Source organism: Erithacus rubecula (genome assembly GCF_903797595.1).
Source record: "Erithacus rubecula genome assembly, chromosome: 3".
Taxonomy (NCBI): domain Eukaryota; kingdom Metazoa; phylum Chordata; class Aves; order Passeriformes; family Muscicapidae; genus Erithacus; species Erithacus rubecula.
The window spans coordinates 62,605,040-62,631,561 of NC_136689.1; the positions used below are offsets into that span (position 1 = coordinate 62,605,040).

Here is a 26,522-nt window from a genome sequence, read left to right on the forward strand (position 1 = left end):
CAGCATGTGGCAAGATAAAAACAGCAAAAGAAGGCTTTTTTTAATGCAACACAGAGTTCAGCAGTGGAACTACACGCTGTGGGAAGACATGCTAAAAATCCTACCAGCTTCATAAAGCATTCAGGCAAATAAATGTAAGGGGGGAAAAAAGAAGTATCTGTCAGGGGCTAATAAACATGGAGAAGCTGATTTAGCTCACGTAGACCATAAGCTACAGATCTCCAGAGACCAGTGTAGTGCACTGGGGAAGTATTATTCTATACTTACTTCACTGTGTTCTTCCCTAGGCATCAGCTACCAGGTGGTTTTAAAAATCAGGTTAAATGGACTTTGTAGCAGAATGCATTAAGTTTATAAAATAAAACCAATTTAAAATGCTGACATGAATCTCAACTGCACTCTAATTAGTTCCCATTCACAGATTGCCTGACATGAGGAGGAGGTTAAAAAATACAAAAAAATTTGCATTAAATCTCAACTAATAAATATACTAAAAGCTAAGAATACTTTGTATGCATTCATTTGGAATTAAAGTATGTAGACAATTAAATATTGTGCATTTGCCAGTTTAGCAAAGTAATCCTGGCATTTAGTACAAAAGCTTTATCATGTTGGCAATCAGCATGTTTTGAATGGTCATGCATGCCCTAGGAATGCATGCTGCTCCTGGAAAATAACTAGCAACTACAAATGAAACAGAAAACAAAAATGAACAATCTATGTAAAGGATTTCTGCTGGCTGATTAAAAAAATCTATTTTAATCATGATTTCAAATCCATCAACTCTGGCTGTAAATACATTCCTTCAGCTTGGAAGCTATTTGCAAGAAGTATCAATTCATGAACTTCATCAGACTGTCAAAAATAATACAATGTTCCTAGGTACTAATCAATTATAGACAAAAAAACCATGAGTTGTCAGCACATTTTCACCAGCAACTGTTATTGGAGCTTTTAAAAGATAAATCAGCAGAATCAGCTGGTTTTACCAGTGGCCTGAGAAAATGAAGTTTACTTGATATACCTTCTATGTGTTTTCTTCTCCTTGTCCTTCCAAGTAACTTTAAAATCTTGTGGCCAAAGCTGCCACTGGCTAACAATCTTGGTAGCAGTAGTGCTTCTAGAAGGAAGGAAAAAATACTAGGATAATTTGTTTGGCTTCAACTTTTAATGGGCCTTGAGGCAGCACTATGAGCAGCTGTCATACCTGTTGTACTGGACAACACAGACTCTGTGGCTGAAGTTCATCTACCCTGACCAGACCCCTTCCCTTCCTGCAACATTGGTGAAGGGAGAAAGGCTTTGGCTCTAGCACAGAACCACACTGAATGGCTCTCCAGACAAAAAGAGCAGGCTACCCTCCATAGCCACCACTGGCAAGAGGTGCCTGCATCTCTTCCCCAACCCCATGGCCATGGGACAGCCTTCATTTGCTCTCTTTAGCTCCCTTACCCTTATAAAAGTTTCCCACAAGTGAACACCCAGTGGGAACAATCCCTGTAATGCACTGACTTCTAAATAAAGCCCACAGGTTGTCCGGGAGAACTTCTGTGGGCCATAGACACAAACACAAAAGGGAATTCCTTAAGGACCATTGGGGTCAAAAGCTCAGAAACAAGACCTTTTCAAGCTTCCTCTATAGATACAGCCACAGAGAGCACAAGGGTGAGACAACTGTGAGGAAAGATTCCAATCTATATTCCTCCTTCAACAGTGAAGACTTTAGTTGCAGGGAGCAAGCCTACAGGAAACTTGACTCAACTGTTTTTCTGCCGTGGGACCACATGAAACTATTAACACAGGATCCATTCTGCCCCTATTCCCTGCCCTGCTCAGATGCTATCATCTGCAGGAAAATACAGTACCAATTATAACCTACCAAAAGGATGAGGTAACTTAACAAGATAGAATATTTGCAAGTAAAAAAGAGGCAAATCAGCTCTCTCAGATGCTCAGTAAGAGCTAAGAAACTAAATCTCACTTAAGACTGTGACCCAGCTATTAGCAACGTAGCCCTCGCACCCCAGCACAGGCAGCAGTAAATTTCTCTCTGAATAATATTTGTTGAAGAAAATAGGCAAACACTGACATATCTGCTAGATGAAGACTTGATCAGGGTAAACTAATGGTGTTTTTTTGCAGCAAAGGGGTATGAGGCTGCTGCTCTGAAGGGACAGCATCATAATGAGACTGACACTCAAAGTGTTTACAGATAGTGTTACTCTGGGGAGCACACAACGGACTGGCCTTGTATTTTCAGTCATTATCATTATTTTTCTCCTAGTCTCATTAGCACCATTATTTAGTACAGCATCTGCACACAATCACAAAAATAGAGTCAAGCACACTGCTGTCTTTTCCCATGTGTGCTGTTAACTCCAATTTTTCAAACAAGGATTCCGTGTGCACACAGCTCCACCAGCATGAAGAAATCTATTTTTGGAACTGCTCTAATCACTGGGCACAAACAGGGAGGCAGTCAATGGCCTATACACTTGCAAGCAGCAACATTTGCACAAAGTGAGACATGGCAAAACAAGCACAAATATAGTCACAAAGATTTCTAACTCAGAAGAAAAAAAAAGAAAGAAAAGTTACTCTTCCACTGTGGGAGAGATGTGAGGAAGAAGGTTCAGAATGGTGCTAGCCAAGTGCTAAGTAATATGGATGTGGAAAAGAGAAAGGGACATGTAAGTGCAATGAGCCATTTTCTTGAACACCAAGCTACAAAGCAACCAGAGTGAATGTTAAAATATAGATGAATGGTTGTGTTTTTTCAGTACCTTGGAGAAGCAAATGAAATATTTGGTCATAAGGATGCCAAGACAAAAGCTGTCCAAGAGCATTATCTATTTTCTTAGCCACTCTGCAAAGTACAAAGACTACACTTTAATCTGGAAGGAGCCTCCTCCAAGCTATAAGGGAGATGTGCCAGTGTGCTTTTGCCAGATCAGGAAATGCATTTTGCAATAAACTACTTCAAAAAAAGCACCTGATTGGGCCTTGGTGGTGCCCTGATAGCAGTTAACCTCTTATGTGGATGGGACATCAGTACAGCCCCATCCACCCCAGTGCAAGCATACTAATTTGAGGCCAGCACAGACCTTGTTTCCTCAAACTGTTCTCCTTTTCCTCTCATGACTGGCTGCCCAGCATTCCTGTATCACATAGGAACAAAGCTGGGCTCTCCTTTGGTCATGCCTTTGCTTGAGCAACAGAAGGATTGTTCAGGGACTGGACTTAAAATCAATTTCAGCTGGCTACACACCACAGACGTGTCATTTATGCTAGCTTTTATTTTCAATAGGGTGCCCATCAACCTTTCAAACCAAGTTAACACAAAATCCTGGGCAAGTCTATTTGAGTAAATCTATTCAAAATTAACTGTCTCCGGTAACAGCAAAAAAATCAGAAGATGAGAACTGGGACTAGTAGCAATAAACCTAACTTCAACATCTCTTCCATGTCCACATTTTCTACTGAAATTCCATTAGAAGAACAAAATTTCCCAGGCTAGCATGATCCAAGTTTCCTGACTGTGTAACAGCCCCTGCTGACCTTCTGCTGTACCCCCAAATAGTGATTTCTAATGAGATCTACAAAGCTTATGGGGCAAGGATGCTGGGGTGAGGGGGAGGAAATCACACCTTATTGGTAAATCAGTAACCACACATTTAATGAAGCAAGCTGTCAGACAGGCATAAATTGTGCCTGCTACTGAGACAGAAGCTCCTGGAGGATGAGCTATTCACCCCTGGCATCAGAAGGACTCCAGACCAAAGTTTCCCATGACTAGAGTGCCTCAGGAGATAATTAAATAGCAAATAATGCCTACTCTGTCTTCACCTTGGTCATTATTGTTGTTGGCCATTCTAGCCACTCACTTTTACTATTGGCTAATACAGAATACAGGAGAACATGTAATATTTTGTGTGTGCATTCATAACAAAAAAGCATCAAAAAGGAAACTTATTTGTGGTGTTTCAGTGAAAAAAGTGTCACTTGGCAAGCAAATGCTTTAGTTGTACCTTAAGCTTATGCAGATTGGGCTGAATACAACTGTGCTGATCTAAACTAGTGATGCATCTGACCTTTCATCTCAGCAGATCACAATACACCCAATTTCACATCAAACAGCAGCAACACCTCTCTTTGGATAGAAGAAATCATCAGATAATGTATTTTAAATGTTTCATGTATGTATATAAGAAACAACTTTTAGAGAGAATTCAACAGAAGAAATAATTCTGCTGAAAAACTGCCTTAAAACAATGTAAGATTTCTCAATGAGCTGAATAAAGGTTGCTTTATAATTGGAAGGTTTTTTTACTGACCTCTCTTATTATGTTGGGTTTGTTATCAGCTTAAGTAAAGACAAATGGCAGTTTTAATACTGCTTTAAAACTGCAGCTTGGTGTGCCATTTAGTCAATTGCATATTCTTTCATATGAACTTCAGGAGAAAAAAATAGTGTGGAAAAACCAGTGGAATATGTCATAGTCATCGATTTCGCTGAAGTCATAGAAAAGCAAGAAATGTGCCTGACATAAATGACACAGCTGAATCTCAGAATTCTTACAGTCTTCTGATCAAGCAAGATCACTAGTAACTTCCAAGGTATAAGCAATAATTTCATGTTCTCCTCTCCTTGAAGAAAGTAGGAAAATAAATAATCAAGCCGGTTTTGAGTTACAGCTGAGTAATGAATGCAGTACAATACTGCATTACTCCATCATTCATTCATTCATTCATTCAGACACTTCAGGATTTCTCAGTGCTCTTAAGAACCACAAAAGCTAATCATCTTCCATTTGAAAATCAGAAATAATAGCAGCATCTCATCTTATGAACTAGGATTCATAATATGTCTGAAACTTACTTCACAACAAGTTGCTTCAGCCATTTATTCTTTAAATATTTTTTTAAACTTCTATGATATGCTTTCTTTGGCTGGGGAAAGGAGTTGGTTGGGCAAAAGAACTCAGAAGGAAATCTTAAGATCAGGTATTTAAATGTCACTGGTATCATGTACCTAAAAAAAGCGTTCTCTTAAGAACACACAAGGATAAAAATCTGGTCCTACAGAAGTTAGTGGAAGAAACTTAGCCTTTGATTTCAGTATGTCTAGAAATTCACCCAAACTTTGTGGATCGGTCTGGCACATTCAAGACTAACTGATTTGATTGCTGAAGAAAGTGTGTGAATTAATAGCTCACCACAGATGCGTGCTCTGAGGAGTGTGACTTCTTGCAGGACTCCCTCTGACTGCATCACATTTCATGGTAAGGGTCCTCTCCAAGTAAAGGTCACACAGATTTTCACAGGAATAAACAGAGACAGCTTAAAATAGTCCTCCAAGACAGCAGTTTGCTTATAAGAATGGTATTTAACTGAAGTTTCATTACAGTGAATTATGGTTTGCAGGCACCTTGTCATTTAATAATGTAGACTAAACAATTTAGATGAAAATGCAATGGATTCTCACCTGATTTTTGCATGCAAGACGTGAAATCAAGACATGCTGAACAGGCAGAGACGCTGAAGAAATGATTACTTGCGATATCATTACTTAGGTGTATTGATGAAGTAGAAAATAGAGTATGAGGAAAAGATTCATGGGAGGCATAATTACTATTTACAGTGTCTGACTTTAATGCTACATAATAGTAGTGTGAATAAATCCACATCTTAAGCACTCAGGTGGCTACAGTGAAGAGGCTCTCCTGAAACTCTTGTGCACACACCCAATACATACACATCTGCAAAGATCTACCTACACATAACTGAATCCACTGATTGCCAGATCATTGCAGCACCTCTTCTGTGCTAAACCACATAACTTAAAGATGACTATACATTGGAACAATATTCATCCACCTTCAAGTATCATTATCTGCTCACCTCACTAGGACATCAGGTTAAATGTGTGTATAACATCCAACAAATCCTTACCCAGCATAACCTACAAGCAAGTGAAACTGGAAACAAGAGATACAACAGTTTCTGACTGAGATGACCCTTGATCTTTGTCTCTAACACACACAGCTGGGCATGCATTTAATTCTCACACTCCGTTTACATCCATAAAAACTATCTCTTCGTACTGCTGCAGGGCTATGCTTTAGCATTTGCTGTTTCTATGTATTTGCTCAAATTTACTGAAGTACTCATTGAATGAGAATGCCTTCTGATATTCAGAAAGGATAAAAATTACTTTTACCTTCTCATTTCTCCAAGTCATGAACTAGACCATTCTCCAATTGGTAGAACAAAAGATGCTGTCACATAGTGTGTTTAGCCACTCAGAACCTGGGCTTTCCTCTACCCCTGCAAAAACCATGAAAGACCTTAAAACTTTTTATCCATTTCCTCAGTAAACCTTTGACTTAGAAGAATTTGCAGTGGCATTGCATTACTCCTCTCCTGGATTGTTAGAAATGTGGGTCTTCACAACTGTCAGAGCAACACAACATTCTAGGAACACATTTTAAAGAACACAATGAAACTGCATTTTGCTTCCAACTTTAAAACAGAGAATTGTTTTAAAACACAGTATCAAGTAAACAAACACATGTTACTTCATTCAAACTGGCAACATGGCATTGCTCACTAGGGAACAGAAGAAAAACACAGTATTCATTTATCAGTACAAGCACTGAAGAAAAGCGTGAAGTCCACAAGAAAAACAAAACTATGACAAAACCTCTCTTTTTTGTTTTCCAGCTTCAGATTTTGACAGCTACAAGGTGGAGAAGCACCCTATGCAATCCAGCTGAGGGCTGATAATCTCTCCTTTCATCACAGGGATGTATGCAGCTGCTTGGGTATCAGACTGAAGTAAAAATGGGACTTTAATCAAGCACTTCATTAGCAGCCTGAACTTTCACAGCCACAATTTTTCCCTTGTATTACCTTTAAAATAAAATGTTATCATTTGATTCAAAATAAAGAGCTAAGAAAATCCAAGACAGACATCCTCAACAATTTTTTGTTGGAACTTACAAGGAAAAAAGCCATTTAATTCTGTAGTGTCTTATTCTAAGTATTAAAAAAAAAAAACCAAAAAACCCCAAACCAAACAACTTACAGTTCTCTTTTTGCTCAAAAAAATCACAAACCCCAAAACACTGAAGATTTTTCATATAATGCTAGTCAGATTTTTGAAAGTTTTTTGTTATTGCGTGGTTGTAAGACCACTGAAGAATCAGGGTCTCAAGCCACAGGTTAGGACTGGGCTTGGTAAGTGCAGTAAGGACAGAGAATTCTTAAACTAAAAATTGAATTAGAAAGCCACATTATATCCTCACCGAAAGTGCTATGAATCCCAAATAACACAACAGCAGTAGAGTTATCAAGATTAAAAAAAAAATTCCTTTGCATGTATTCATATCATCTCATGAACCCACTGTAGAGTATAAACATCTACATCTGATGTACTTGCTCTAAATTCTCTTTAAAGTCAGTGTGGAAAGAGATGACAGTAGCTCATCTATCCTTAAAGTAGCCATCATAATATGGAAAATGTATCTTTCCTTTAAAGCCTTGAAGTGTCTCCTTAGTTCTTTTGTCTGAATATGGGGTCTAAGAGGATTAGTCAGATTTAGATGCCTCCCTTGAACATACTCCTTGTTAAGGGATACAAATCCTACCCAAACTGTCTTTTGATTATGCATCTGGGCCTTCCTTCCCATGTTATCCTATGAGCTGCTGCAAAACAAATGCAAATCCTAATAACCAGAACCAAGAGCTCTGCACCTCTGCTAGGCTATTGAACAGAAATATTTGATCTGGAGGATTTCATCCTATTCCCTGCTACAGAAATATTAAATCAGGAGTAAATCCTGGGGCTGCAAACACAATGTGTTAAAGAAAGAAAAGGGAAAAAAGATTCCAGCTGTAGAGTAAAAACTATTTGAGCTAAAACAATGCTGGTCTTAATTTTTCTGGCTGTTAGTTTGAGGGGAAGAGGAGCCTTTTCAAGCTGTTCTCAGCAATGAGAAAGCCTTGCTGCATTTTTCTCAGGTGCTTTGTGGGGCAGGAGCACTCAGCCCTTATGGTTCATCCCCTCAAGCATATTTTGTGTGCACCATGCAGTATATGGTGGCCTCAAGGAGAGAACCAGCCAATTCCTCCCAAGTGTACAGAAGAGCCCTCACCAGTCACCACTGAGCTGGGAAATCTATTTAACTTGTGGATTTCTTGTTTGGGATAAACTATGCAGGGACAAAACAATGTAGAAAAAGAGTCATTGCAAAGAGGTTCACATCACTAAAAAGAGAATGAAGCTTTAAGAACTGTAGGGTTTGTATCAGTGAGAGACTTTAGCAAGTGTCAAATATTTTAAGAGCAGGAAACAAACATCTCCTATTAGCTTCCTTTGCCTAAACCATGCAGGAGAATGACAACCAGGTATCCTGAGTGTCCATGGGCTGTGTCAAAATTCAAAACAAGAAAGCTGTTGAATCTTCCCTTGATCTGTCTGTTGCTGAACACCTCTTCTCACCCTCCCTAGTTTATGAAGTCAAAATATCCACACATTAAAAAAAACCAAACCAGAATCCACCCAAAGATTCTGGCCATGTGCCAGGCATGTGAAGAACTGCATGAATGCACACTTTTGGGGAGGAAGGGAAGCCAGGCACTGTTTCCTTTTGTTGTTTTGTTTTTCCATTCTCTTGATTCTTTAGGATTAACATCCTAATGTAAGCAGTGGCTCAGACTGTCATGGTTTCTCTGTGATACTCCCAACAGGCACAAACCTGGTGGAGTCATTTTCTGGTGCATTTTCTATTGCAACTCGTGGTATCTGAGCACAAATCATTGAAGGCAATCAGCTGCTCTGCAAAGACTGAAGTTCAAGGCTGTAACCTCTGCTGAGAATGCTCCAACACTCTGCAGCTAAGATGGAAGCAAAGTCCATCCACAGCTCAGGGAAAGAAGTACTCCAAATATTTGTTTTTAAAATTGATGGTATTTTATGAGTGTCTCACAAGAGCCCTCCAGAGTTCATTCCAGCCCATTTCTACTGACCTGGTGAGAATTTGTAAAACCTGTCTCAGCAAACCATTCATCCCAGTGCCCCATCCCCATAGGGAAGAATCTTTATAAGTTAGAAAAATAAAATTAAGCACAGTATTACAACAGCGTTCTTCACATTCCAAAAAGAAACTGCTAGTGACTTTGATTCACAACACAGTTAATGTTCATGGTACTAGCGAGGCCAATTTCCTATGATTGGTTTCTGCCATAAATTTAAGAGGCCAATTTCTCCAAAAAGTGTCTTAGGTTTTACCTGGCAGGATTTGACAAAAGTGAGGGTTTAATAGATTTTGCTATTTTACAAGTGCACCACTGAAAAACTAAGACCTGTTCCCTGTGAGAATGACTGAAATGTTAGTAACAGCATTGGATTTATATTTCTCCAATTTTGCAGCTCTGTGATAACTACCACAGGGGATTCTCAATAAGTCATTAAACTTAAGCCAATCTGTCATGCTGTTTTCTTCTTTAGGTCTGACTGATATGTCCCTGCTCTTTTATTGCTTTATTTTTTACCACTTTAGATGAATTTCTGCAGAACCACTAAAATGCAGACAGCATGATTACCACACATGCTTGGAAGATTTATAGGAGCTTTGTGTCCATCCTTTTAGCTCCCAAAATTAATGTATCTGGTTGCTTGGGTAGTGCTACTCTAGGGCCACCTGTCAACCTTATTTCTATAATAAATTTACAGATTATTTTTCTTCTCCACAATTCCCTGCCAGTTCTCCCCAAACTTCAGGTAATTTCTAATCATGTTTTACACTTCCTTTTTTCTTTGTAAACCAAGAGCACATGAAACATCCTTACCTTCTACCACTTGTGACAGTCATTATATTACTCTTTTACAGAGATGGAGTTTACATGCTGGGCATCTGGATATTTTAAGAAGGCTCCTGTTTTCCTTCATCACCTGCAGTGAATTCACGTGACAGAGGATGGAAGAAACACCCCCAGTAATCGGGCCACCAAAGACCTTTATGGGTCTGCTGATAGAAATAAGGTTTTTAAAGATAATATCCTTTGCATGTTTGGACTCTGTTTTGAGCAGCCAGATTGGGGTGGAATACTTGTCAGCAAATGCAAGGGTGAAGATGAAAAACACCCAAACAGTTCTGCTAAAAGCAATCAGAACTGTGAAACAGCAGAACCCCTGCTACAGACTTGAGTTATTTTTACAGAGGAGCAGAATGGAAGGGGATGGCTGGTGGAACAGTTTGCAAGGAGTGATGCCCCACTCAGGACCTGACTGCTATTTACCCTCCACAGAATAAAAAGGACCACCAGGACTCTGGTCTGGACTGCTGGATCAGCATTCCCAGGTGGCAGAGACCAAGGTCTAAAACTATCCATAATCATTCTAGGTCTTACATAATGACAGAAAGGCTAAAAATGCACACAGAGAAAGCAACAAGAGTACTTTAAACTGTTCCTTCAAGTATGACTGGGACATTTTCTAATGGTCTTACCTGACCTGAAATTCATAGATACAATCAGAAAACAAGGCCCTACTACCTCTATCCCTTTTTATACCCAGGCAAGTATTTATTTCTCTCCTTCTTCAAAAGTTAAATTATCATTCAGTTTCTCCTTAGTCTTTGAAAAACAGCTCATAACTGGTGCATAACAGCCTTTAAATTCTCACCTGGGTATTCCTCTAGGAACCAAAAGAAAACTCTTGCATTCATAAAGGCTGCCTTCCAAGGCTTTGGCAGCTCTGGAACCAACACAGCACAATCAAGAAGAATTGATTTCCATTAGGTTTACAGCAGACTCAGTTCCCTCATGCTCAGAAAACATAAGCATATGTACAGCTGGCAAGGCTGAGTGGAAAGCTTGTCTCCATGGGTCTATGTTAAAATTAGGTCTTACATATTCAAGCATCTGTATTGCTCTTTTTGCATAGTTATTATTTAAGGCTGTGCTGAGGTACAACAGTATTCCCTAGATGAGGAAAGGGGGAGAATTTAGCCTTTCTTTGAGAGGGTGAGAACCTTTGCTTTGGGGTTCATGATGCTAAAACTGTTTTACACCCAACTAGTACAACATGCTGCTGCTTCTCATTTTATCTAAACCCAAGGAGCAACAGTGCTTGTTTCTTGAACACATCCACTTCTTGCTGTTACTTGAAAAGAACTCATCTCACTTAACCCAACAAGAATCTAAATGAGTAAAGATAAGAAAAAATTTATACAGAAAAAAAATTACATACTTTTCTTATGAACAGCAATATTAAAAAATTATTTCATATTGAGACTCAGAAATGAACCCAGCAAAATAGGCTCACACTACAATACAGATTTGTAAACTATTTTACATGATTAGCTTTTAATTGGTTTACAGCAAACTCAGTGAACATTCCCTAAATTAGGTACTGCATGAAGAAAACATCACCAAGGCTTCTATTATTGCAATACTGCAGGAAATGAGCTCTGTCCAGTACATTTCATTGGCATTAACAGACAGTCCCTTGCTGGGGACCAATACTTCTAGTAAGATTGTGCTATTTCCTTTGGTCTAAAAAACAAACACATTTTCTCAGGACAAAATCCAGTATAGGATAAACTTATTCCTCTCCATAGATTTGTCCCTCTTCAGGACATGTCTTAGATATATGCTAGAGAAGGAGAACTGTAGAAAACCTTCATGAAGCTTGTGACAGAGATGCTGCCAGGCAGGACACTGGATGAGGTGGACCTCTGGTGAAAAGCAAGTCTAATAGCTACCCCATCTTAAATCTGAAAGTTTCCCAAAGTAGTAAGAAGAAAAATCTAGACTAAAGGCTTCAGGTGAACTTTAAATCACAATCTCTTTTCAGAGGCTGAGATTTCTCAGCAAAACAACTGGTTTTAAAACAGTTTTTTTCACTTCTGTAAAAAAACCCCAATACATGCCAAAGTCATCTGAAGTGAATTCCAGCTTTCTTAAGCTATGTCAGCGGAAGAACCCATTTGCATTAAACAATGATTTCCTACCAATAAAATAATGGAAAGTTAAGGCAGATCATTTATCAAACAAAACACCAATGCAAACCAGAAATGTTTCTCTTGACATTTGGACACATTCCAGATCAATTTGTTTTTTTCCACCCTGAGGTAGCATTCAATGACTTACTGCCCTGGATATCAAAATCCCCAAAGGATACAGTGTGTCAAAGTAAGTTGGAGCTTTTGTTGTTGTTTTGTTTTGGGGGGGTTTTGAGTTGTATGGTTATTTTTTTTTTTTTTTTTTTTTTTTTAAACAGGAAACCAAAGGCTCAACAAAGTTGTATTAATTTACGTAAAAGTGAATTAGTTGAATCAATGCATCATGTCTGTGTAAACAGTTTCCTTGCAGTTTTGAAATGCTCCCCATCTGTTGAATTTAAGTGGTGAGGAACAACCCAAAGCTAAACTCTGCAAAAAACTCCATTTCCATTTTAAAATCCTTCTGCTAAGACAGCTACATCCACTGAATTGTTCTGTACCTCACAGTAGCAAGCCCTGATTTGAGACCACAGATCTGTGCAAAAAAAGTAACAGAAGAGTAGCTATTACACATTTTGAAACAGCAAATGGAAGACTCTCCTTTGATCTCATGCTTTTCTGGGCCAGGTTTTACCAGGACTGTGCAAACAAGCCCAACTTCCCTGCCCACTATCACACAGATGCTTTACAAAAAACATGAAAGCAACACAGGAGGCAGAACCAAGGTTTAGAAGACCACACAGGGGACTTAGGAGATTAGGCATTTATGAGTGTAGAAGTTGTTCTAATTATGCAGACAAGCACAAAACCTGATTTCTCTTCAGTTTTTGGACTTTGTCTCTGTATACACTTCTGGTGGGAGTGCTCCAACTGATGCAACACTTTTGGGCTCTGCCTTGTACTCAGTGTAAATCCATTCCCTGAGGAACTGAAAGCTGACAGTGATAGTTAGTGAATGCAGCATTATCCAGAACTAATTTAAAACACCAGTCTGGCTGCTTGAGTATGACATTATTCTCAGATACTTTGCATTTCTAAGCCTTAATTAAGGTTAGACTAGTTCAAGGGAAAATAACAGAATTCACTAATTAACCATATCCTTTTATCAAGTGTTTTATTTGACTGACCTCTGATCACTACAGGAAATTTTCCAGAAATCAGTACATAGGAATTAAAAGAGAAGCACAATTAAACAATTATGTATCTTTCAAGGTAAATTTATGACTGAGCAAAGTCTGTACAGCAATATTTGGTTTATTTGTCATCTCATTATTTGTTTAATCATGGATCTACTCAGAAAGACATTGAAATATAAAGTTTCAGGGACAACATATATGCATTCAGAACATATTGGTTCTGAAGGTTCCAACAGAATAATTAAAACAGATTAGAGCCACTAATTTCTAAATACGTCTAGCAGATTGTTATGCTATTTTTCCTCCTCAATAACTTGCACCTGCAAGTCACATTCTAGTGTTTCTTCAAGTTTTGAATGAAGTAAGTTTTGAGTGGCACAGAATGCTGAAATTGTACATTTGACCAGTTTGATCGGAGCTGCAGATCTCTGAACTTCCACAAAGCAGCCCACAAGATATGGCTCTTAAACCTAACTTCAGACAACATAAATAGAAAATATTGCCAGGATTGGCCACTATCTTGGGTTTAAAATTTAGGCCTAATTTATTAGGCCACTGATTTATTTATAAAGACAGACTTCATATCTGGAGGTAATTCTAGATATAAAGATTCTTTGTGCTTCTTGAGTTACTTTGTAATTCATATGTTATGATGTTTTCCTGTTACTTGTTATTTTATATTTCACAGATAAAAGGTTCAAGTAGGCGGAGGTAGAAGTCACTGTTACATCTGGTGTGGAGTGTTCCAGGTGTTTCTTTTTTATTCAATTCTGTAATTAAATGCTACAGAAAACTCTGCTCATTTACCCTCCCAAGGCATGGGTGCTAGATTTTTCCTCCCTCCTGTCATACAAGACACAGCTCTCTGCTAAGGCAGGGGCAACCCATGGAGAGGCTCCACACAGAAATCTCCACACTGGAAACACATCACTTGACAGCTTCCAGCCTGTCAAGGAAGACATTATTTTTCCAGCCATCTAGGACTTCAACTCCACTGCTGACGCTGTTTTTAAACACTTGGGTATGTGGCAAATTGTAGCCTTTATAAATTTTTCAAGATTAGGGGAATTAAAAATCCTCATATTCATTTTAGTACCTATTGTTTAGTATTATCAGATTTCACTTCCCAGTCCCACATAATATCCAGATGAGAGATGGATTTATTAGTCTCTTCAGACTTGAAAATGAAACTTAAGATTTGCCAACAACTTTCATACAAGAAGTGTGTGTATAGAAAGCTCCTTAGAAAGACAAAGGATGGGCAGAATACTTTGATACACTGGGCCAGACAAGCAGCAGCAATACTCTGTTTGAGATGGTCATAATTCAAACCTGGCATGATTCAAAACAAAAAGCATCTTTAAAGTATTATTTTCCATAATTATTATGGAGGTCTTTCCTTTGTATTTAGGTTTTCTTTTCAATATTTAAAGTATTTTTAAAAAACATACCTGCTTTCATTGTACACAGCTCAAGAGAACATGACAACATGGCTCTGATAGTTCTTTCCAGTGAAAACAGGGAACTAAACCAGTATGCTGATTATTGCTCAATAGGCATCTCCAACCAAAAGAAAGCAGGACACTCACTTTTGGTGGTGGTAAGCAATGGCTAAAAAAGAATTTTGCCCTGAAGTTCAGAAAATACTGCAGCTATTACAATTCCTCTACTGTTACAGACAACACTCTCTCCAATGATGGTAGGCAACCACCAGCCTTACACGATATTCTTGGGCAGTAGAATACTTTCTTGGGCAGTAGAATTGTGCAGCTGAAACACCATTAATCTTCAACTCTATGCTGAATATGCATCTTCTCTCATTCTCATGTCACAATTTAACTCTAAAGAAACTTTTGATAAGAGCAAAGGCAGTAATGCAACACATGAAATATCTTGTTTGATCCTTTGAATTTTTATGGGTTATCTCCTAAATTGGTAAATTATTGTTTCCATTGCAGTGATGTGATGAAATTACAGTATGATTGTAAATTAAATTCACTGCAAAGATGATGCATAAACTCTTTTCTACTGTATGATATGAGTACATAACTATTTCCTCCAGTGGAACCTTAATTCCTCTTAGATTCTAGCTGTGACCCCTCAATATGGAATAGAGATGTAGAATAAAAAGGAGACAGTTGGGTATAAATTTTGAATATACACATCACAAATGTTCTTATGTCACCTGGCTATCAGCATTAATACTAGAGAAATTTCTGGCAGAATGACAAATCAAGCACTGACTAGTTGAGTAGATATGTTTTGCTACACGTACCAACATTCCAGCTGATTTCTTCTGCCACATCTTGGCTTGATTTTGAACTTGGAAAATAAGTTATGGGAATTTTGCAAATATATGACTTGGAATTAGTTCAGCTCTAGGGAAAAAGGCATAGTTTTCCAGATATTTCCAATAAAAATTATTTGGTTTTGAACAAGTTTTTTACTTGGACAAAGTAATTTACTGAGAAACATGCATGCACACATTAATTTTTCCCTTCTGCTCTTCTAAAGCTTTTATTTTAACAATACCAGGCAGAAGGAAAGGAGGGTATCAGCAAGTTTGGTATAAGAGAGCAGTATAAAAGAAGCCAATTATTTCCATAATGGAAGTTGCAACTAATGTTCCAAATTACCTAAGTCACAATCTTCCATGACACTCTTAGGCTAGATTCCAGCAATTAAATATATGTCTATTTTAGATAGTATTGCAGAAAAAAAGGAATTCAATATTCATCATCATAATAATTCAACTTTTCACACTTTCACTGAGTAAAAAGAATAAAAATTTCCCATTTGTATGACAAACATCTGTGCTCTCAGCTCCAGTATGACCGGAAAGGATGTTTTAATAGAGATGGTAAGAAATCATATAAGTGGCTAAAATTCTCTGCTATAGATTATGTATTTTTCATCTTAGTGCAATTTCATATCTACAAGATTTTAGTATGGAACAACAGCTGTATCACTACATCTTTTCTATAGATGCACATTTTTATTTTCCAGAGTAATTATGCACTCATCTGGAGAATTTCTTCGAAAAAGAGCACCCCGGTGCCATCAGCAATGGATTACAGTGACTAGAGTCAATGAGGTATTTAATGAAATACACATTCAAAGAAGGAAAATGTGCCCAGTTTAGCAGGGTCATACTAAAATCAGGTAGCCAAACTAATTTTCTGGAAGAGGGAAAAGTGTATATCATATTCAAAACAGGCAGGAATGCTTCAAATGGATTTCTCATTGCAGCCACAGAACAAAATTGCTTCTGATCAGTTCCAATTAAAAGAAAGAAAAAATCAAATCACACAAAAAACCCCAAACTAACCAACAAACCCCAACAAACCAAAAAAACCCCAAAACGCAAAAAACAAACCCACACCAAAAAACATCAAGACCCCCAAAACGCCTCAAACCATCTCTTTTGAAGATTCTGCTTAAGTCAATATAATCTATGTCACTAGTGCCAAAAAAATCAATTTTCACCCTTTCAACTGATAAATTAAGACTAAGTCAACAAGTTTTCCATCTTATTAAAAAACATACATGATGGCTGTTGGAAAGTACCTGACTTCAGAAACTGTGGACAAGTCCTGTTTAAAAGACATGAAGTGCAGCATCAGTGGAGCAATGGAGATTGTGCAAAACCAGGTAGCTTTACAGGCATCACAAGGAAGGGAGCAAAAAGGGATTCAGTAAGCCTAGGGTTTAATCCTAGTGTAACAACAAGCTTATTAAGGCACTTAGATGACAACAATAGTTGGATTTTTAAAATTTTTTGTTTGTTTGTTTTGAGACATGGCTTGTTCCCTGTTTTTTAGGCTTATCTGGAAGGAAACACAATCAGCCTGCAATTTGTTTAGCACCTATGACACAGTGGCAGGCAAATGACTCCTTATGACTGTGCCAGGCGAAATTTGTGGAGGCAAGATTCCAGACTGACATCATGTTGCAAGGTATATCACGAACAAGTTATACATAAATGACCTTTGCAGCCTTTTTCTGTGCCAGCAGTTTTTAAATGCTAACACATAGAAGAGCATATTCATATGAAGTGCATAAATGGATATGTCATATTTAAAACTTCAGTTGTATTACTGTCCAAGATAGCATTTTAAAAGAGCACTCTGAATTTGACTGAAGAATTTAAATATCCTAAATGAGAATAATCTCCCAATATATTAATGAATTATTATAATTTCTGTCATATATATAAAAAATTGCCCTCCAATATCATTTGTCAACTGCCATGTAGAAAGCCATCTCCTGCAAAAGAATTTGCTTTAAATTTCAATCCTTTGACATCTTCTAAAATTAAAGTATTTCTTCCTGTGAGGAAGTTCTATATTATTAATGAAGTTAAATAGCTAGCAATAAAATAAAAATTTGAGACAACTTTAATGGTTTCTCTAACTTGTCATAAAGGAACACTTTAAAAAGACAAGTAGTAGGTTAACATTAGTTCCATCACCTGAAATTGATTTTAAGTGGATATCATCTACACAAAAGTATTTTTAGGAGTCAATGGTTCACATTTGTCTCACGGAACACCTTTCTCTTCTTGGGTTTTTTTTTTCTCCCTCCATATTTAGCTCATAATTGACTTCTTAGGCTAGCAGGACAGTGGCTGATAATCAAAAGTAACATCACAACTTATACAACTAACTGAAAAAATATGTTCTGAATACAAGTAGAAAATTTCCATCAGATAGTAGAAAATTTCCATGAGATTTCAAAGCAGTTTTACAAGCACTGCAAGACTGCAATTGAGCTAAAATAATTGTATAGAACATGTAGAGGTAAAATGGGATTAGGAGAAGTTAACAGCTAGACAAAATTTAACTAAATGCACGCTAGTATGGAGAGGGACCAAGCAGGTTAATGGAACTATATGAAGAAAGTAAAAGGTGAGAGTAGATTCAGCTGTCACTGGAACTAAACAAGAACTTATACTTATTTTTGAACCTTAACCTTCTGGTGTGAACTGCACACCCAGACATAACACAGCTTTCTGCTCTTTACTAATCTGACACTTGATCATAAGAATCTTCCCCCCAAAGCTTCCCATCTGCAGTTTCTTCTGAACAAGCTAGTCAAATATTGTAATATTTAACCCTTAAAAAGGAGGTGGTGGTGCCTACCTTTCACATGGTATGGAAATGGGAAGACTGTTGAAAGATTTGGGTTTGCTCCCCTTGCTACTGTGACAGATTTCACAGTATCAGGACAATACTCAACCAGTGGATTTCTATTTGAGATACCAAAATACTGCGATACTATAAACTTAACTGTGCCACCCGTGCATTTACCATGATCCTGTAGAAAGATGCCACATTATTTCCTGAATATCATTGCTGAGATGCTTTAGAACATAAGCACAACAGAACAAAACAAAGAGCAGTCTCACCCAAAATCCTGACTTTGATAACTGATAAAAATACAAGCCTAGAGGACAGCTCAAGAATAGAGCAAACAACTTATTAGAAATTACTCTTTTGGAGTCTATTCTTCAAGGCATGAATACATGGAGGCTCAGGGACTACCCAATCCAAAAGGAAATGTTTTTGTGTTTATAGCCTTTGGTATGTTTCTTTCTCCATGATTGTCTCCAGTCTTCCCCTAAAAACACTTCCAGTTTTAGCATAAACATCCTCTGTTTTCACCCAATGCCTTTTATATGTCTGAATTGTACCTCCTCTCAGCTGTATCCTTTTCAGGCTGAAAATTCCTAAACTAAGTAGTTCTTTCTCAAAATTATTTCCCTAGTTTTGATCACCTTTACCATCTGTGACATTTTCACTGTTTCTTCCAATACAGGCCCATCAGAGCCACAAAGAGCATTTATAAAGGCAAGAACCATATACATCAGAGGCACACTGATATCCTCAGCATCTTCAAAATGATGGGAGGTTTGGCTGCAGAAAGACTTCAGGACAAGACTCAAGGAGGAGGAGAGGAGTGGTACAGTGCCAGAATCTAGCTTTGGAAAACAACCATGTGAGAGCAAAGTCAATCTTCAGTCTTGCAAACAGGCAACTTAAGAGATTCCAGCAAGCAACCTTGTCACTATGTAATTAACAACCTTCAAAGGATGAAGAGTCAAGAAAACATGAGTAAAACAAAGATGTGTGTGAGGTCAAAACCAGTTAAGCAAAGAGTTCCAAGCAGTAATGAAAATAAACGTTAAAGCCCGCTAGGCTTTTCCTATATAGCCTAAACCTAGATGGATCACAAGGTTGCTTTTCTGGCAAACCCAGACTGCTGTCTTAAAAAGTGTTACCTGATTGTTGCCAGTTCTGGTTTGTGGTTGTGAGCTCAGATGTCCATCTAAGCTGTCAGAGGAACCGCAGCTGGATATATCAAAAAAGAACAACTTCTGAAAGTGACAGCACACTTCCTGTGGGGAGAACAATCACTCCTGCCCAGAGCAGGTGAATTTTACTGAACAACGCTAGGGCCTCTAAAGCAAATACTCCTTTCTTTAAGAGAAAGGGACTGCACAATTTCAAGGCTACAATAAGGCCTTGAAAACCCAGAAAGAACCACTTGTTGACAAAAGGCAGGCACTGATGAAAAAATTATTATTGCCCCTCAAAAAGGAAAAAAAAAGAAGATAGAAAATTGTATTTTGCTTTGCCCAGTACACAAATGAAAAAGGGACAGAAGCCAAACATAGACTGACAGGTTCCAGGAGAAGGGACACCAAAGGAGACTGGAAACAAGACAGAGAAAGCAACACTAAGCAGATATTTTGATGCAGGAGGGACAGTGGGCATCAGTGGGATTTGGGCAGGATTTGCCTCAGACTTTAGAGGTCACAGAGTGGAGAAACTTTGGTCTAGCACATTTAAACCTTGCTGATAAAGAAAGCATCTAACATAAAGGAGCAAGTTGCTCCCTAGCTCCCTGAACTTCAAGGGACTTCTACCAATAAAAGGTTTGAAAGTAACAGATGTCATAGCTAATTTATTGGCACACTATTTATTGTCTTTATTCCAAGATGCTCCATGATAAAGTACAAAGACAAACTGAATTAAGTAGAGAGAGGAAAGCAGGATCTGATTTTGTAAACTAGCATCAAAGCAAAATGCAATGAAGTGGTGAAATGCAGGCACTATGTCTTTTGATAAAAAAAACTTCTGCTGAGTGGGTATGGGTTTAAATGAAAAAGTTTTATAAAGCAAATAAACTCTCAGGTTCAGCACATTTCTGAAAAGAATAAACTCCAATCATTCTCACACCTGCTTGTTTTTCAGAAAACTATTGAGCAAGTCTAAGGAGGCCAAAAGCAAAGTAAAATAAGAAAACACTGACGTTACTACCTGGTGTCCATAACTAGTGTTTGTTAGTGTGATTTTGGCTAGCTGTTGACTATTCCTGAAACTATAACATTCTAATTTAAAAATTAGGTTAGCAATCCCACTGATGGTATTACATGTTTCAGATAGCTATCTAGTCTATTTAATGACTGGAACTATGTGATAAATTCAAGTGAAGGGAAAAAAAAAGTGTGAAATATTAATTAGTTATCACTATATCAGGAAGCATGCTCTATCTTGTTCTGCAGAGTACCTTGATTTTCTGATTCGAATAGAGTGATTAGTCTTCATTGATTCAGTCTACCCACTTGGGAACCAGAGTTTCTGAGGCAGCCTTTTTCCAATTGTGTGTTAAATATTGAGAGAAAAAAATCGATTTTACATAGCTGCTATACATATTTCCTTACACACTGCAAGAATTTCCTTTTCTCTTCTCAGAGCCCACAAAAGCCAAGAGTCAAATCCTATCCCTCTGCACAGTCAAACCTCCAGGGTCAAAAACTTTCACTACAAAGAAAGAACTGTGGCAAAGGATTGTGTCAACCCAAGTTAACTTCTGTTTCTCTTAAGAGCTTTGAACATGTATAAGCAAATGCTCTGCCATACCATCTTCTCTTCCTTATGCTGATCAAGCAGAATTCAGGCTGTTTAAGAGATGAAATCATCAGGTGACCTGAATTTTCATGACATGGTAGAAAAATACTGCCTCTTGCAAAACCAGGGAGGGAGGAAAATGCTGCCAAGAAACATTTTAACTATGCTGCTGATCATTTTTCCTGCAGGTACTTTTAAGATCCACAAGGAAAAATGAAATAAAAGGACAGAGTGAAACTACTGTAGGGGAAGTGAAAAATTATTCTAAAATTTCACTTGTTTGAATGATAAATGATGGTCTACTAGTATAGCTGAACATAAATTCAGCTTATTGCCTTGGAAAACCCCCAATAAATAAAACCACAACATCTGACCAAAAAACCCCAAACCAAATAAAACAAATAGTTATCTATTTGGATAATTTAACACTAAAGACTCATTAAATCCTCAATTTCCTACATTTGTTAGAAGGATTACTATTCTGCACTCAGCTATACTGGACAGTTTAAACAACAAAAACCGGAACAGCACAACCATATAGAAATGTTTTCTCTCTCCTGAATTTTCCAAGAGTTTTATTAGCAAAGGATGCCACACATTTCAATTGTCATGCAATCTCCCCTGTCACTGCTCATACAGATTGGTGGATGCATACTTGGCTTCCAGACAGCGCCTAATTCCCGCTGAAGCCCACAATTATCTCCAGGAGCGCTACATCCAAAATAAGCTCATACCCAGAGTTGAAATCTGTATGTAAAGACATACAGCGTTGCCCACTTGAAACACAACAGCATGGGCAAGTTTCCACTTGAACTCTGAAAGTCAAGCACAGCATTGGAATCTCTCCTGAGCAGCGCTGAGAAGTGAAGCTCTGCTGTGCCTCTGCCATGGCTCTGTCACGCCTGGGTGCAGGTGCCAGAGAGCTGCCTCAGCCCACTCAGCCCACCGCGATTGGAGAGGTTTGGTTAAGTAACCCCAGCCCACAGCTCCCTCTTTGTACAGATAATTCTAGCTCTGAATAAACTGTCAATCACATCCGGCAATTGTTCCCGTTTCAGGAGGAGAGGAAAATTAATGGCTGCTGAATCAAGAGAGGTGAATAACATTAACTGATGCGTGTGAGGTACTTGAATGCTGAAAAGCATAGCAAAAGTTCTAACTATTGTTCCCGCTGGTGATGGCTTGTCAATGCCCTGATGCCATCAAAAAGCAGCCCTTCTTCTCTTTCCAGTTGTGAAGAATCACAAAAAAAAAATAATAAGTCACCAAATCCTACACCATCATACTTCAGGATAAAATTATTTTCACCTGTAAGTGACACATCTTTACAGAGCTCAGACAGGCTGTGGCAGGACATAATTCCTGGTGACGCTTGGACTCAGACAAGCGGCAGCTAACAGTTGTCTCCTGGCCTTTAATTCCAAGGGCCTGGTGATAAAATTAAATAGCTTTAGAGATGTCTCAGCAGTGAGTGTGCTTGTTCAACAGCCCTTCTGCTAAGGGTATCAAGCTGGATCAGTCACTGCATGGAGGATTTATTTTGCGTGAATGAAAAAAAATCTCCTTTAAGCCTTTCTTCCCCAATATTAATTCTCAATTTAATGTCTTTAAGTTTAGAGCTGGATTTGCATTTGCAGCTTCCACATGAGGGATTAGGTGCATTGGAACAGCCAATCCAGGAGGGAAAGACTTCCACGTTCACTGATATGTAGCCTGATCCAGATCCACTCCAGCTTTCCAATACCTCATTTCATGGTGTCCAAATTGCTATAACACTCACTATTTGCACTGGGAAACCCAGTTCTTTTACAAAAGCTTAAAAGCACTGGATAAATAATGAGAATAATTTATACATTATTGTTATCCTATTGCTCTTAAAGGCAGGCCAGTGACTAATAGCTTTTAAAAAGAAACTGGTTGTGGTTGGAAAATGGGAAGATAACATATAAATGCTCATGAAAGACAAAAACATGTTGGTAACAGACATGGCTATGGATTAAAAAATGAAAGTGTTCTTGCAGTGTTTAGATTCCTGGGTTTAGTTCCAAAATATATTGGTTTCATTATGCAATTATATAGCACTCGGAGAGGTATCAGTTCCACTGTGGTTACCTAAAAACATGTTATTAAGGAACACGCCTAACATAAAAGTTCTATTATGCAAAGTGACATCTGATTTTGAGAAAAAAATGTGGAAACTTGAATATTCAGTCTTTGCAACAGAAGCATTAATCTAAGGAAAGTAATCTTCTACATTTGAACCCAATAGACAAGCTAATTTATAATTATTTATATTAATGCAAATTCTAGGGCATTAAAACAAATGTTATGCAAGACAAATTTCCTTTTGTTATACCATTTGCAATTCTTTCTGAATGGAAAAATTATATATATCTTGCTTGAACAAAAGCATTTATAAACAAATCCAAATATCAGCCTCTAGGTTAAGTCAAAACCCATATGACTTTTTGTTTGTTTGTTTGTTTTGCTGTTATGGGAGTCAGTGCAGCTGCTACAAAGAAGTAAAAAGAATTAAACAAAACCACAAAAGTAAACCAGTCCCTTGTCACAACAAGAATGGACACTCAAGTGAGAATGTGGCAATACAGAGCAGGCTGAAGCTATATCACTTTGAAAAAGGGGAAGAGCTGTTTAATGTTGATGCAGACAGTAGTCAGGTGCTCCAAATGAGTTTTTAAAGGTCCCCTCAAGCTTAAAACACTCAGGACATCAGGTGAGCAATATAGTCAGCAACAGAAATGACTAATATGATCAGGATATCAGCGGTATCCATCAGGTCAGAGTGTAGGATTTATATTAGACTGCTACTTTTTTCAAATTTTGTATTAGAATGGTAAGTATAGGATGAAACTTTTCATTCTGTAGGGGTAAAAAACCAAAATTGAACATCATAACTGTAATGGTTACAAAAGCACAGGAAATATTCAGAAAAAAAAAGATGATGGGGTAGCAATATCTGTTAATCACCAAGACAGCAGTTTCAGGGCTCATTATAGATCCAGGTCAAGTCAGTAACATCACTGACAAGTACTGCTGCCTCCAGAGTAACAGGAGATATTTCTGTAGGCTTTCTAAGAATTTGCTAGCAGCAGGGAAGAGACAACTGATCCTAGTTTTTGTTTTTTTTCCTATAATCTTGAGTTATTAATATTGTATTTTAAAAATGCAACAGATTTTTCGTTTGGAAGTGAGAAGTGCACTAAAAATGCAATCATTCAATTTGTTCCTTCCTATGTGATTTCAATCTGTCAGAGAGGCCACACAAAGGGTCAGCCTGACAGCATTGGCAAAAAAGAGGAAGAACGAGCAACAGAGCTCCCTCTGTGGCAGAGAAATCCTCTCAAGCATCAGGGTTTCAGCTGGATTACAAGGCTCCTGCTGGAAGCAAGCCCAAATTTTTTATGCCCAGGCAGGGTTTTCCACAAAATTGGTAGTTTCTGGGCTTGACCTTACTATATAGTACTTATATCATTTTACTGTTCTGAAAATGGAAGTTCAAAACCATAAAGGTTGACACTCACATTCTGTTTCACAATTTACACTGCAAAATCATCTCTTGTTCATCACTTTATTCAATACAGAGTTTTGGTCTAAACAGCAAATTAAAAGACAGAATCTCCTTGATTCCTCATTCTTTTGTTTGAGAATATACCTACTCTCAGTGATTTAGGTCTGCCTCAGACCAGGGAAACCTATGTGCAAAGAGACCTATGACAAAGTATGGAGAATACACGAAAATTATAGACATGAATGGGAACAAGATATTGGCTCATTAAGGACATGTTAAGCAGTTCCCACATACTTTTATACAAAGTACTAAGATCTGATTGCCAATAATCACTTGGACTGTATGTGCTCAGATTCAAAATATCTTCTTGTTACACTTTAAATCCAGCTATTTTTAAATCAGAAAAAAAGGACAGCCAACAGATAGTTTTAATTAGGCGTCTTCCCTGTTGCTGTTTAATTGTCTTTACTTATGAGTTTTTGCTATTTACAAAGCTTCTTCTTCTGTTTGTGACTGTATTAATCATTTATCAGATTAAATAGTTCTCTGTCACTGGACAAATGTCACAACACTGCAAGTTCCCTTAAGTGCCTGATAAACTGGAAGTTAAGCTTCTCCTTCATACAAGACAGAAGTCAGGAAAGCATTTGCTTCATATACATAAGATTCCCTCCTACCCCTTCAGAAATTTCCTAAAACAAATTATAGACATGGATAGAAATACATGTGAAACTTGAAGTGACCATTCACAGCTCAAAGTTCACTGCTCATGCTTAGGTCTGAAACCTTCTGGAAGGGGCTTGAACACTTTACTTAACCTGTCATTCCCATCCAGCTGCTACAAACACAAACCAGAATGTGCTTTACCTACTACACCATGCAAACAGTGCCACAAGCTGTAGGACAACTATAGGCAGGAAGTTCTTGAGCCCCCCAGATTAAGCTGGGTGTGTATTAAACCCTGCCTGTTTACATAGTTTCTCTTAGAGCAGTTCAAGTTTACCACTTTATTAAATTAAAAAAAAAAAATTACAGGGGCACTGATAATAAAGCTTCAGGAATACTAAGAACTCAAACAAATGAAGCACATTTTTCATTCCTTAATATGAAGCATTTGCTCACCATGAAAACAGTGGCTGTCTTAAACTTGTTTTCATAACAGACTAAATTTGAACAACCTCACAGAGAGACAGTATAACACCTTCTCTGTTACAGAGCCAAGGAGGGTGTAAATAGATTTATCTAACATAGAAGAAACTTTTTTAACATCTCCTTACTTGTATAACATGAATGACTAGGGATATTAATAGATACACCAGGGAACTTGACACATGAAACATTATTTTTACTCACACCATAAATCTGAGAAACCACAGGACAGAGAGTCAATTCTGCTAATAATGATCACAGATAAGAATCTGAACACTGTCAAAAAGCCAAGTAAAAACCAACCTACACCTGGAGTTGTTTTGAGGATGGAACTTTTTATTTTTTTTTTTAATTTTTTTTATCTTTTATTTTTTTATTATGAAGCTGAAGAAATCCTCTTCTGTTGCACAGATTGTGCTAATAGACCTAGGAGAGTAAATTGGGGTCTCACCAGTTTTCAGATTTAATAAACAAGAAAATTAATTCAACTTTTACTCCAATTATTTTTTCAGGTAAAGAAGGAAAACAAGAAAAAAAAAATCTGTTGTCAGAAACCTTAGCTGGCAAAGATAGCAGCCAAGCACATGATTCAAGGAAAAGATTAAGCTCATTAGAACCAGTGGAAAACAAACAAGACTATAGAATAAGAGAGGATAAGAAAATCCTCCTAAGGAAATGATCTTAGAAATATGCATAAATGGGAGCTATTTCTTGCTCTGCAAAATACTTCCTCAATGGCCTCCAAGAAGTCACTCAAGACAATAGGGTTCAAAATATCAAATAACCA

The 26,522-nt window shown here is 37.7% G+C and overlaps 1 protein-coding gene across 6 annotated transcripts in view; it reads right to left on the reverse strand.

The window, feature by feature from the left end:
* The window catches only part of PHACTR1 (phosphatase and actin regulator 1), a 294,356-nt gene that overhangs the window by 198,926 nt on the left and 68,908 nt on the right, over positions 1–26,522 (reverse strand). The gene's annotated exons all lie outside the window — the stretch shown is intronic.